The sequence below is a fragment of the Ceratotherium simum genome, chromosome 21 (assembly GCF_057802395.1).
Source record: "Ceratotherium simum simum isolate JZ-2026a chromosome 21, ASM5780239v1, whole genome shotgun sequence".
Lineage (NCBI taxonomy): Eukaryota > Metazoa > Chordata > Mammalia > Perissodactyla > Rhinocerotidae > Ceratotherium > Ceratotherium simum.
The window spans coordinates 45809-58935 of NC_141920.1; positions in this window are offsets into that span (position 1 = coordinate 45809).

The window sequence follows — 13127 nt, forward strand, 5'->3', positions numbered from 1 at the left end:
TGTGAGCCGGCCAAGAAGGGCCCCTTCTCTGGAAATGACATTCCAGGGAGGGGCTGACAGGGGAGGAGGGAGTGAAAACACGGGGTGACTGACGGACTGAACTGCGGTGGTGGCTTGGGGACCACGGAAGAGACATCCGAGCTAAGATCTCGGGATCTCCGGGGAGACAAGAAGGAGGCAGCCCTGTGCAGAGAGCAGAATGGGAGGAACCCCTGCCGGCCGAGGAGGCAGAGCCCGTCGCCACCTCCCACTGTTACTGCCCAAAAAGGGGGTTCGTCTGGCCGCCACAAGACATACCAATAGTCAAGACGCAAGGAGGTAGGAGAAAAAGGACTTTTTATTACAGCTTGCTAGCAAGAGGGAAGGTGGCCGTGTCACGTCTCAAAGAGCCATCTTCAGGAGGCAGAAGATCTTACAGCAGTTGTATAGGCCATTGAGTTACAGGGGAGAGGGTTAGGAATGTTGACCCCAGGGTGTTATAGACTGGGAGTGGCCACACCAGATCTTTCAGTTTTCACTGATGATGGCTATCAGCACAGACTCTCTCTTCAGGAGTTATCACATTCCTAAGGAACTCAAAAGAACATAGTTATCCTCTTATCGCAGCTGGGAGGTACATGCACAAGCAGGGGTGGTAAAATCTACAGAGCAGTTAGATCTCCTGGAGGGTGCAGATCCAGCTGGGCTAGTTAGTCGGAGGTCATTCAAAGTTACAACAGGGTTTCTCTTCTACAGTATGGTTTCCCTCACGTCAACCTTGTCTTGAGCCGGTATCACCACCCCTGCGCCTGCACAGACCTTCTCCTCTCCGCGCGGTCGGAGGGACCTGGTCTAAGCTCCCCGCAAAGTGAGCCGAGAACCAGTGTTTCTTCTTGTCTGGCTGGTTTGCATAGGAGTCTCCATGATGGCAACTGGAGACATCCCAGTTGACACAAAGACTGGGAAACCTCTTGGTTCACGGGACACTGGGTGGAGCACACAGAAGGATCTTGCCTTGGTAGTGAAGATAATTAGCCCACACTGGTTACTGCTCAGACCCCACTAAACAAGTCAAAGAAGGACTTGAAACTGCTTCCTAGTAACTGTGTCCCAGAACAAAGCTCAGGAATATTTGTAAGAATACAAAATATAACACTCAATAAGGTAAAATTCACGATGTCTGGCTTCCAATCTAAAATTGTCAGGCATACAAAGAAGGAGGAAAATACAATTCATAATGAGGAGAAAAATCAATCAGTTGAGACTAACTAGCCCCTCCCACACCCATGAAGGTCCCGTTTCAGAAAACCCTGGCGACCAAGATAACTGAGCACTTGAGTGACCCTGCCTCCAGTCTCCATGTCGTAGTTCCTGCCCTTATGATTCAAGTTTGCCAGTAATGAGTGACCCCAGGAAACCCAGACATCCCATCCTCAGACCCTAATAAGCGCAGGTCGCCCCCTGCCCAAAGACCTCACTGTGTGGCCCTTGGATACACCAGGGACCCTCCAGGACTTGTGAGTAGTAAGTCTTGTTCCTCAGAGTTCCCTCATGGTTTTTGCTAAAGTGCATCCTGCGATCATAATAAGAACCACGAGGGCCGGCCCAGCCACAACACTGGCCCCAGTAGTGGGGTGGGAGGGAATGTTTGTGGGGCTTACTGCAAGTAGTACAGGCCCTGGAAAGTGCCTCAGGCATTCCTAGCCTAGAGCATCACCATCACTAGGGGGGTACCGACACAACAAAGAGCAAATTAAATCCAAAATGAACAGAAGAAAAGAAATAATAAAAATTAGAGCAGAAATCAATGAAACTGAAAACAAGAAATCAATAAGGAAAATTAATGAAACCAACAGCTGGTTCTCTGAAAATAATGGTAAAATTGATAAACCTCCAGCCCTAATACCAAAACCAGACAAAGACATTACAAAAAAGGGAAAGTATAAACCAATATCACTCATAAACATAGATGCAAAACTCCTCAACAAAATATTAACAAATTGAATCCAACAATACATAAAAAGAATTACATACCACAGTCAAGTGGGATTTATTCCAGGTGTGCCAAGCTAGTTCGACATTCAAAAATCAATCAGTGAAATCCATCATCACATCAACAGGCTAAAGAAAAAAATCATATAATCTTATCAATAGATGCAAAAAAAGCATTTGACAACATCCAGCTCCTATTCATGATAAAAACTCTCAGCAAACTAGGAATAGAGGGGAACTTTCTCAACTTGATAAACATCTACAAAAAGGCCACAGCTAACATCATACTTAATGGTGAGAAGCTATATGCTTTCCCACAAGATCAGGAATAAGGCAAGGATGTTCTTTCTCACTACTCCCATTCAAGATTGTACTAGAAGATCTGGCTAATCCAATAAGATATGAAAAGGGAGGGGGGAAGGTATACATATTTGGAAGGAAGAAATAAAACTCTTTGTTCATACAGCAACTAGAGGGATGTGCAACTATGACGTACAACTATCTACTGGGGATTTGGGGGGAAAAAAAGGAGGAGGATTGGCAATAGATGTTAGCTCAGAGCCGGTCTTCCTCAGCAAAAAGAGGAGGATTAGCATGGATGTTAGCTCAGGGCTGATCTTCCTCACAAAAAATAAAAAAAAAAAAAAAACTCTTTGTTCACAGATGACAAGATTGTCTATACAGCATATACCCAAGAATCTATAAAAAATAAGTAAATAAACTCCTGGAACTAATAGTCAATTTTAACAAGGTTGCAGGATACAAAGTTAAAATTCAAAAATCAAAGCTTTCCTATATACCAGCGATGAACAATTGGAATTTGAAATTAAAAACACAACACTGCTTACATCAGTACCAAAAAAATGAAATACTTAGGTATAAATCTAACCAAAAAAGTATAAGATCTATGAGAAAACTACAAACCTCTGATGAAAGAAATCAAAGATCTAAATAAATTGACAGATATTCCCAACTTTATCTGTAGATTCAATGCAATTTCAATTAAATCCTAGCAAGTTATTTGTGGATATCAACAAACTGATTCTAAAGTTTATATGGAGGGGGAAAAGACACAGAAAAGCCAACACAATGGTGAAGCAGAAGAACAAAGTTGGAGGACTGACACCACCTAATTTCAAGATTTACTATAAAGTTCCAGTAATCAAGACAGCGTGGTATTGGTGAAAGACAGACAAATAGATCAATGGAACAGAATAGAGAGCCCAGAAATAGACCCACATAAATATAGGCAACTGTTCTTTGACAAAGGAGCAAATCAATTCAATGGAGAAAGGGTAGTCTTTTCAACAAATGGTACTGGAACAACTGGAGATCCACATGTACAAAAATGAATCTAGACACAAACCTCTCCATTTTCACACAAAAGTTCTAGAAGATAACATCGAAGAAAATCTAGGTAACCTTGGACTTGGCAATGTTGTTTTACATACAACATCAAACACATGATTCATTAAGGAAAAAATTGGTAAGGTGGATTTCATTAAATTTAAATTTTTTCCGTCTGTGAAAGACACTGTCAAGAGAATGAAAAGGCAAGCCACAGATTGAGAGAAAATATTCACAAAACACTTATCTGATAAAAGACTTGTATTCAAAATATACAAAGAACTCTTAAAACTCAACAATGAAAAAAACAAAACAACTCACAATGCCCTGGACAGGTGTCTCAGCAAGAAGATATACAAATGGCAAGTAAGCATACGAAAAGATGCTCCACATCTCATGTCGTCAGGGAAATGCAAAGAAAACACCAATGAAATACCGTACACACCTATTAGAATGGCCAAAATCCAGAACACTGAGAACACCAAATGCTGGTGAGGATGTGGAGCAACAGGAACTCTCATTCACTGCCAGTAGGAATGCAAAATAGTACAGTCACTCTGGAAGACAGTTTGGTGGTTTCTTACAAAACTACATAGACTCTTACCATACGATCCAGCAGTTGCACTCCTTGGTATTTACCCAAATGACATGAAAACTATGTCCACACAAAAAACCTGCAGACAGATGTTTATAGCAGCTTTGTTTGTAATTGCCAAAATTTGGAAGCAACTAAGATGTCCTTTAATAGGTGAAATAGGCATACAAACTGTGGTATATTCAGACAATGGACTGTAAATCTGATAAAAAGAATTGAGCTATCAAGCCGTAAAAAGACACGAAGGAACCTTATATGTTTATTGCTAAATGAAAGAAACCAGTCTGAAAAGGCTACATACTGTATGATTCCAACAATATGACATTTTGGGAAAGGCAAAACTGTAGAAAGAGTAGATCTAAGATTAGTGGCTGTCAGGGATGAGGGTAGGGGAGAGAGAGGGACAAATAAGTGGAACACAGAGGACTTTCAGGGCAGTGAAACTATTCCGTGTGATACATAATGGTGGATACATGACACATGCATTGTCAAAACCTACAGAATGTACATCAGGAATGAACCCTGGTGTAAACTATGGACTTTTTAATTAATAATGTGTCAATATTGGTACATCAATTGTAACAACGTACCACACTAATGCAAGATGTTAATAATAGGGGAAACTGTGTGCTGGGGAGAGAGGGGGAACTCTGCACTATCTCCTCAATTTTTCTGTAAACCTAAAACTGCTCTCAAAAATAAAGTCTATTAATTTTTTAAAAATTGAAATAAAGAGTTGTTTCAGACATACAAAAGCTGAAAGCAGCAGCATATCCATACAAGGGAGGTTTTCAGGCAGAAAGCAAATGATACCAAATAGAAATATAGATCTATATAAAAGAATGAAGAGCACTGGAAATGCTAACTATGTGGGTAAATATATAAGATAATTTTCTTAGTGTGCCTCAACCCTGGCTAAGAACACCACTTCTTACTTTATTTACTGCAGTATCGTCTGACTGTTTTTACTATTGGCAAGTATGCTTTTGCAATTACAATAATTAAAATATGTTTCATCCTCTAAGAGTTTTACACAAAGAATCCTGTTTTTAAGGAGGAGCTCCATTTCTAAACACCAGACTGTGGTCAGGGAGGTGAATCAGGGCTACTGATCAAAGGCCTGGCCTGGGGAGAGGAAGCAGAGTCAGGAAAACATGCCCTGATGATGATATGCCGGGGGCTGTCCCCCCATGGCAGGCCAGAAGCGCTGCCCAAGCCCTGCTCAGTCCCTTTTGCAGAGGAAGTGGAAGAACGAGTGGACGGGAGTCCCTATACAGCTGCTCCACACTCTCAGCCCCCTTCCCTGCCAGCCCTTTCTGACATCTCATCCAGTGGAAGGGGGAAAGTCTCATGTCCATTCTTGGTGTCCTGGACCTCTGAGTGAGATTCTTGCCCACAGATGCATCGAACACCACCTGGTGGATGGGGGACAAGGCAGGGGCAGCATCCCCATGAGTGGCATTACAACTAGACCTTCTCTCCTGCCTCTGGCCCACCTGTGAAATCAGCCAGGAGGGGTTCACATCCCAGCAGCTGGGGCCACGGCCATGATGAGATGTGAGATTTACCACAAGGTGTCGCCACTGCACAGCTGTTGTGTCGAGAGGATCCAAACTAGGTCCTCCGAAAAGAGAAAAAAAATTAGTCCTTCCTCATTTTAACCCATTTGTAGACAGAGTATGGAATTAACCACAGCTTTCAGACGTGCATCAAGGCTTCTCTGCTGTTCGTGCTACACAGGTGACTGCAGTTTGATGTTGATCTGAAAATATTGGCGAATTCAAATATATTCATATACATAAAATGATTTGGAAGGGATTCTTAAAAATAATTTCTCATCTTAAACTACACTCATAAAAGTTAGCAATGCATGGGCACAGGGAAAGGGTCTGTGATAGTTAATTTTATGTGTCCACTTGGTAGGCTATGGTGCCCAAATGTTTGGTCAAACACCGGTTTAGACGTTGCTGTGAGGGTGTTTTGTAGATACAATGAACATTTAAATCAATAAACTTTGAGTAAAGCAAATTACCCTCCACAATGTGGGTGGGCCTCATCTAGGCAGTTGAGGCCCTAAGAGCAAAGACTGAGATTCCCCAGGAAAAAGGAATTCTTCTCCAGATGGCCTTTGGATGCAAGACTGCAACATCAACCCTTCCAGGTCTCCAGCCTGCCGGCCTTCCTGCAGATTTCAGACTTACCCCCATAATCGCATGAGCCAATTTCTTAAAAAATCAAAATCACCCTCTCTCTCTGTCTCTCTCTGTCTCTCTCTCTCTCTCTCTCCATACACATATATATGTGTATGGAGAGAAAGATACATATATATATGGAGGCAATAGATATATCCTATTGGTTCTGTTTCTCTGGAGAACCCTAATACAGGGTCCTTACGAAGAAGTGGTGTCAGACCAGGGTCCAAGGGTCTGTCCGCAGGACACTGGGGTGGAAGTACCCCGAGGAGCTGACATCCACGTTTCTTAGGATGTAGGTCCCAGGGTCTCTTCCCCCTTCACCAGCCCCTCAGCCACTCCTCATGACCTCTTGTGACTTGTGACAGGAAAAGCTTGAGGGAAGAACATGAGTGGGTAGCAGCCTAGGAGAAGTGGGGCCAGTCTGAGAAAATTCCAGAACTTCTGACTGCAGCTGTCGGTGGACCAGACCAGTGGCTAGTGGAGGTGGCAGCAGCAGATGTGGTCACTCTACAGGCACCAGGTGGGTGGCAGCCAGACTTGGTGCAGACAGGAGGGGCCTGGTGGCACCTCTAAACTCAGGGCTGGCTGGCAGCAGTGGTCAGACACCAGGTGGCTGGCAGCCCACCAGGGGCAGATTGCAGAGCTGGGAGCGTGGCTGATACAGACGGGGAGGTGCAGGGAAGGGGAGAGGGGTCAAGGATGTTCTCCATGTGTCAGGGGTGGTGCGTGACCTGGGCCTGCAGTGAGACCCTGCAGACGGCTTTACATGGCCAGCAGGGCATCAGGCACAGGGAGAGGCCAGCTCAAAGTGGGATCCTCTGGGGTGGCCCAGCACTGGGATGTGGTGTGGAGGCCCCTGCCCTGTCCCAGCACCTACCCAGACATCCCCAATGACTCCAGGCCAGGCCTGGGCTCCCCGCTCTCTCCCTCTCTCCCCTTGTCAGCAGCGTGTGCTGTGGACCCTTTATAAAGAAGGAAAATGAGACACAGAGGCTGGAAGTGACCTGCTCAAGGTTCCCAGGAGTGAGAAGGGCCCAGAGTCAAACCCAGAGCACTGCCACCTGTGCTACTGCAGAGCCCTCACAAGGGGGAGCTCGCCCAGCATCCCTCACTCCTGTCTGTGTGCCATCCCTCAGACCTGGCGGCCACCCCATCCGGAAACACTTGCTGAGCCCTCCCCCAACCCTACAGATCCCCCTACCCTACAGAGCATGTGTCCTGTGCTTGGCTGACTCTCCCCATGGGGTCTCCAAGGCTCTGTGCTTGGCTAGCGAGGGGGGAACCAGAGACTATCTGACAGGAACGGTCCATCTAGGCCTGCCCAAAGGTGCTGGGCATCTCCCTGAGGCCACACCAATTCTGACCCTCAACCTCAGCCAGAGCAGTGCAGGGGCTCCACGCAACATTCCATTTAAAGGATTTAAATGCTTGAACAATGTTTGAAGGTCACCAGTCCTGACCTAGGGCTCCAACACACAGGGAAGCAGCATCAGCCCCTCTCCCCACACCACTGGCCACCCAGGGGCACACGAGACTGTTGAAAGCTACCCCCGGGGGCTGGCCCAGTGGCTTAGCGGTTGGGTGTGCACGCTCCGCTACTGGTGGCCCGGGTTTGGATCCTGGGTGCGCACCGACGCACCGGTTCTCCGGCCATGCTGAGGCCGCGTCCCACATACAGCAACTAGAAGGATGTGCAACTATGACGTACAACTATCTACTGGGGCTTTGGGGAACAAAAAGGAGGAGGATTGGCAATAGATGTTAGCTCAGAGCCGGTCTTCCTCAGCAAAAATAGGAGGATTAGCATGGATGTTAGCGCAGGGCTGATCTTCCTCACCAAAAAAAAAAAAAGAAAGAAAGAAAGCTGCCCCCAGGCACTTCCGGCACAACTGGGGGTGTGGATGGCACATAGGGCAGAGCTCTGTGGGCATGGGGTGGGCCTTGAGGCCTGGAGCAGACCACCACCATCATGACCCCCTGCCACTTACAGCTCCAAGGCAGCTTCCCAGGGACCCTGAGCTGGTGGGGGTGAGGGCGTCCGGATGTTTCAGAATGGTGTGGTCCCTACCGCAGTAAATGCACATGTCTCAGTTCTTCTTCATATGCCCGTGTTCTGATATGCCCTCTGTGTTGCGGCTCAGAGAGTCAACTTACCCAGGGCCTAGTCAGTGCAAACTAGGGTCCTTGGCCCATGGCCACTCTGAGTGTTGTATTCACAGGACACTTGGGGACTGTGAGCTGGGAAGTCTCCCCAGTGTGCTCAAGAACGTGAGGAGGGCTATGGACCAGGATAAAAACCTGCCTCTGCACATACACACGTAATTTCACAAACAATTTCAAAGGGTTCTGGACCCCAAAAAGGCCCCACAGACTCAGCACTGCAAGAAGGAAATGTGCTTGGGGTCTGTCTCGTAGTGATCCCAGACCTGCTTCCAGGCCCTCTGTCAGCTGACCTCGGCGGGAATCACGCAGAACGTGCCCTCCCCACCAGGGTCAGCACATGAGATGGGGCTGGGCAGCAGTCATATCCTCTGGAAATAGCACAAGTGTGGAGGGCCCTCCAGGGAGGGTACAAGTGTGGTGGTGGCTCCAGAATGATCAGGAACGTTCTGGAGGATGTGGTCCCTTTGCAAGGACCGTGTCTGACTCCTTTCTGCTTCTGACTGAAAATGTGTGCATCAGAAGAAACTGCCTTTAGGAGTCTAGAAAGGGAATCTTGGAAAAGCCTGGCCACCCTATGGGAAACCTGGCAGGCTCCAGTGACAGTGAATCTGCACCACGCACCACCTGGAGAGGGGCCTGTGGGGGCCAGCTGGTTCACCAGGCTCTCAGCCCCCCCCCCCCGCCCCAAGGCCACTCTGACAGATGATCTGGCCTGCCCAGTGCCTGCCACCACCCTCAGCTCACAGTGAAGTGAAGCCTATCTAGAAAGATCCGGAAAGAAAATAATGTATGGTATGTGGCTGGTCCACCCTCTTCCTGTCGGATGGCGTGGAGCAGCATAGACCTGGAAGCCAAACCAAGGAGCAGCAGCCTCAGGCTCCCTGCATGGCGTGGGGCCTTCGGTTGGTTGGTCACGACACCCCCTTTGTCCTGGGCACACAGAAGCCAGCTCCTGCCTGGCTCCTCCCACATTGCTAAGTGGGGCGTCCAGGCACCTCAGGCCACACAGCAGACACTCTGGTCTGTAGTCGGCCTTCTCTTCTCATTCTGAAAAAAGGGCACAATCTGTATTAGCTCAAGGTGAAAGGAGACAAATACTCTCTCTTTGTAGCCACTTCTTTACATCTTAAATTGATGTTATTTACAAACCAGAAGCCACTGATTGCTTTTCTCTTGAGGGCTCAGCTCCCTAGAAGGAGGGACCATGAGGTGGGTGCTGGGTCCAGTTCACCGTGGAGCCGCCTGTCAGGGAAGGTTAGGCTGAGTCTCTCGCTCAAGGCTCCAAGCAGGTCTGGGGACTTCACAACTCTTGTGGCTCCTGCCAGATGTGGCTCCCACCCGTGGGCTGCACCTAGCCAAGGTGACTTCATTGTCACCAGGGTCCACATATCACTTCGGGCCCACTTCCCAGGCACCTCTGTCCCCACCCACACCAGGGTCTCAGCCTGGATGACCTCTGCCCCCACCTAACCACTGCTCTTGGCACAACCTGCTGCTGTTGCTGGGGGGGATGCACACCTGGGTGGCAGTAACGGCCTCGGTAACTGTCCACAGACTGGCCTGCCCCAGGTGAGGCCAGCAGACCATAGAGCTGGCTGCACAGGGTGAATGGACTCATTCTGAAAAGGTTCAAGGCTCCTGTCCCCCACCCACCGGTCAGCAGAGCCCCAAGTGAGCACCCTCTCTGTCACAGGAGCCAAGACCCCAAGCCAGGTCGAGTCCCCCTTCCCAGAAGGCCCCGGGCCTTAGCACTCTGCAGCCAGGTTCTTGGTGTGCTGGGTGGATGGAAGGGTACCAGGCAGCCCAGCCCAGCTGATGGGGGCAAGGAGGGGGCCCTGCAGGGACAGAGTGCACAGGGAAGGCAGAAGCCCCTGGTCAGGAGGGGCAGTGTGGCCCCTTGGCCCACCAGTGTCAGCCTTGGGGACCCCATGCTGATGAACCTCCCCAAGGACTTGTCTCTTATGGGGTCGGGTAGGGGAGCCCTTCCCAAGAGTGCTGTGCTGTGTGCTTTGCCCTGGACACTGCTGTGTTTATAAATGGAGCTTCCCACACCTGTGGTCACTCAGCACCTGCTCCCAGGAGGGGTTCACATTTGGAGCCATCTGCAGTCCCACCCACCTGACCCTAACCCTTTGGCAGAGACACCCACACAGGCCATTCCCACCTCCTACCTACACATCCACAGGCTCCTTTACCCAGAACTCACCGTTGCCTCCTCTCATGCCTCCTGCTACGGCACAGGCTCCAGGCAGTCCAGGAGAGAGCCAGTCACAGGGACCCCTCACATCAAGGACCCAAGCAGCACGTGCCACAGGTCTGGGGACATGCTGCTCAGCCCACAGGCAGGAGGGGGCAGGGGAATGCTGGGGATTCTGCCTCGGCCTCAAGGAGACTCCAGGGTCTCCCACCTCCCCTGGGGAATGGTCAGAGCACCCCGGGAGACAATGGTGTCTGCTGGCCAACTCTCCCAAGCCTGAGGCAGGACCTGTCTCTCCGTGCTGTGCCCGGGGCGGGGTAGGGGGGGTTCCTCCTGGGGTCTCCTGCCCCTCCCGCTGGCCTGGGGACCATGGCAACTCCTTCTCCTCTGGCTCCTTGATGCCCACTGGGGTCCTGCTGAGCCGGCACCCCCCTTCCTCTTCTGGAGGAAGGCAGACCTCAGGGACCAGAAGCCTGGAGGCAAATCCTGGCTGCATAGCCCACCCTCTGTGTGACCCTGAGCAGCCTCCTGGGCCTCAGCCTCCTCGTCTGTATGATGGGACAATCCTGGTGCCTGCACCACAGTGACTGAGGGGTGGAGGGGCCTGTACAAGTCCAAAGGGCTCAGCGTCACTTAGGAATCACCTGTCATTACCTGTCTCCTGCACCTGTCAGGGCGGAGCCAGGTAGAGCTGTATGTGGGGTGACTCGGCTGTGACTGAGCCCCTCTAGGTTTGGCGCCTGATGGGGTCTCAAATTATTGACGTTTAGTTGGGAGTCTCAGGCAGTGGCCCTGGGGGGTATGGTGTGGGACTTGCAAGTGCTTCTGCTTGGTCTTCACGACACGGCCAGGGGGCCTTGGGTGGACTCCTCACCATCTTTCGTCATAAACAGTACCAGGTTTCTCCTCTGCCGTTTTGACGACCTCTGCAGAGAGAGCCATGACAGCATTAAAGACAAGGAAAACATGTTTGACACTGTGTGAAAAAACAGGCGGAAGTGTGTATGACTTGGCAGAAGGGCCCTATGAGCAGACATGAGTGGGTCCAATGAGGGGTGTTCGCTCGCAGCGTGCTGGGGAAGCGGCTGCGCTTTCCTCCTCAACATCCTGCCCCGGGGGCTCCCCCACCCCTCCCACCAGGCCGTTCATTCTGGAAGTGGGGGGTGCTCAGGGACAGCTTACAGGGCTGAGGCTGTACAAGCTCCTCCAACTCTGTGGGGCTCCAGCTACGCCCCCCAAGACCTACCCTGGCTCAAGAAGCTGCCAGGCCTGTGACCAGCCCTCAGGTGCCAAACTAGCCCAAGAAGACACCTCAGTTAGTGTGAAGGGATCCCTTGAAGCTCAGGAGTCACCGTGTCCACACAGTCCCCTGTGGTGTCCCGGGAACGGCTGGTGCCATCATAGGTGCATCCCTGCACAGCTCCACATGTGAACCAAAGAGCCATCTGTTCTTGCTCAACGTCATACTCCCATTGTTGGGGGGCACCCACGGGCAGCCCCCTCTGGGGGCACCCACCACCAGGTTGGTGTGCCATGGTGGCATCCACATTCTCATGGAATGACAGGCAGTTGTGGCCCCTCTTGTAGCTCGCATGTGGCCAGGAGCCCTTCAGCTGGGTAAGTCAGGATGGGGAGCTGATGAGGGCTGGTGCCTTGCTGGTGCCAGGGAGCATCAGGCTGGGAGCAGCCAGTGGGCTGTTGTGGTCACCTGGGTGCGTGTCCTGTGGCCTGTGGGACATTCATGTGGAGACCCAGAAGGTGCTAGAACTGGGAGAGGCAGGCTTAGGGAACGGTGTGGGAATTCTCTGCACGTGGCAGACGTGAGCTGTAGGAACAATGGGGAAGGGAAAGAGAGAGGCCAGGATGTGGGCTGGGGCAGCCTCGAGGAGCGTGCAAGGTGACAGTATCCACAGGGGCAGGTGCAGTGTGGGGCAGAAACTAGGAAGGGGCTGGGGGAGACGACAGGTTGGCACAGGCAGGTGGGAAGAGGGCCCAGTGGGGGAGGGGAGGAGGGAGCCATAGAAGGTGCTGGAAGAGGAGAGTCCTGCATACTGTAGACACTGAGAGGAAAAGGAGAGGCAAGGACAGTGGGGAGCGGGGGAGGTGGGACTGGGGTGCAATGAGGGCAGTGGGTGGCTTTCCCAAGGGCCAGCTGCCCAGCGTTGGCGGGACACCCACAATCATGGATCACCTAGGCCTGTGGTAAGGCCCCCTGTGTGTTCTAACCTGATTGGCATTTGGCGAGGTGGGTACTGGGGCTCTATTGGAGAAGGCAACCTTCCACCTCCTTATTTCAAGGAAGAGCAAAGAGAAAGGCAGAGCCTGTAACACCCGGAGAGTTGCTGACCTGTAGTGCAAGGTCAAAATCAGCTGACAGGAAACCCTTCACACCTGTAGCTGTAACAGCTTGTGTGGAGCCAATAGCTTTAGGGAGCGTGGTGGTTAATGGGAGAAAGTAGCGCCAATCATGGAGGGCGTCAGCGCAGCACTGAGCCAGCTTCCCATCTTCAGGGGTCAGGTGCTCATCTACTTGGGGCGTTACCTGTGCATCTAGGTAAGGAGGGCAGGTGTACACCCCTATCTACTTTGGCACCCTCTCAAAACCTGGCTAACATGAGAGCTTTTAAGGTGTAAATTGCAAGGGATGGGGAGATGGAAG